The sequence below is a fragment of the Octopus bimaculoides genome, chromosome 20, assembly GCF_001194135.2.
Source record: "Octopus bimaculoides isolate UCB-OBI-ISO-001 chromosome 20, ASM119413v2, whole genome shotgun sequence".
In the NCBI taxonomy this organism is placed as follows: domain Eukaryota; kingdom Metazoa; phylum Mollusca; class Cephalopoda; order Octopoda; family Octopodidae; genus Octopus; species Octopus bimaculoides.
The window spans coordinates 45044156-45044755 of NC_069000.1; positions in this window are offsets into that span (position 1 = coordinate 45044156).

Sequence of the window (600 nt, forward strand, 5' to 3'; positions counted from 1 at the left end):
CCACCACCATCACCACCACCACCACCACCACCACCACCACATTAAAGGATGAACGACATCACATCCGAACAAGCACTGAACCACCCCTATGGTAACAGCTTCAACAGTCACGTCACAACGAGCATAACAACGGCAACGTAACAACCACAGCCACAGCCATAGCAACCACGTCACAACTACAGCCACAACAATCGTATTAGAAGCAACACAACAAGCACAACAACAACAGCACAATAACAACACGAATGAGAGAAATGTGAGGCAATAATTATTGTGTTTTTGGATGAGAGTGGAAGGAGGAGGTGGGAGAGGAAGAGGAGGAGGAAGAGGAGGAAGAGGAGGAGAGGGAGTAGAAGTAAGAGGGAGAGAGAGAAAGAGGCGGAGAGAGGAAGAATGATGAAATTGAGGGTGTTAGTGACACAAAGGGAGTGGGAGAGAAAAGGAAAATAGGGAAATGTGTACATGTAGGTACACATGTACGCACATATATACATGCATACATACCCACATATACATACATACATATATACATATACATGTATGTATATATATATGTATATATGTATATATATATATATATATATATATATATATATATAT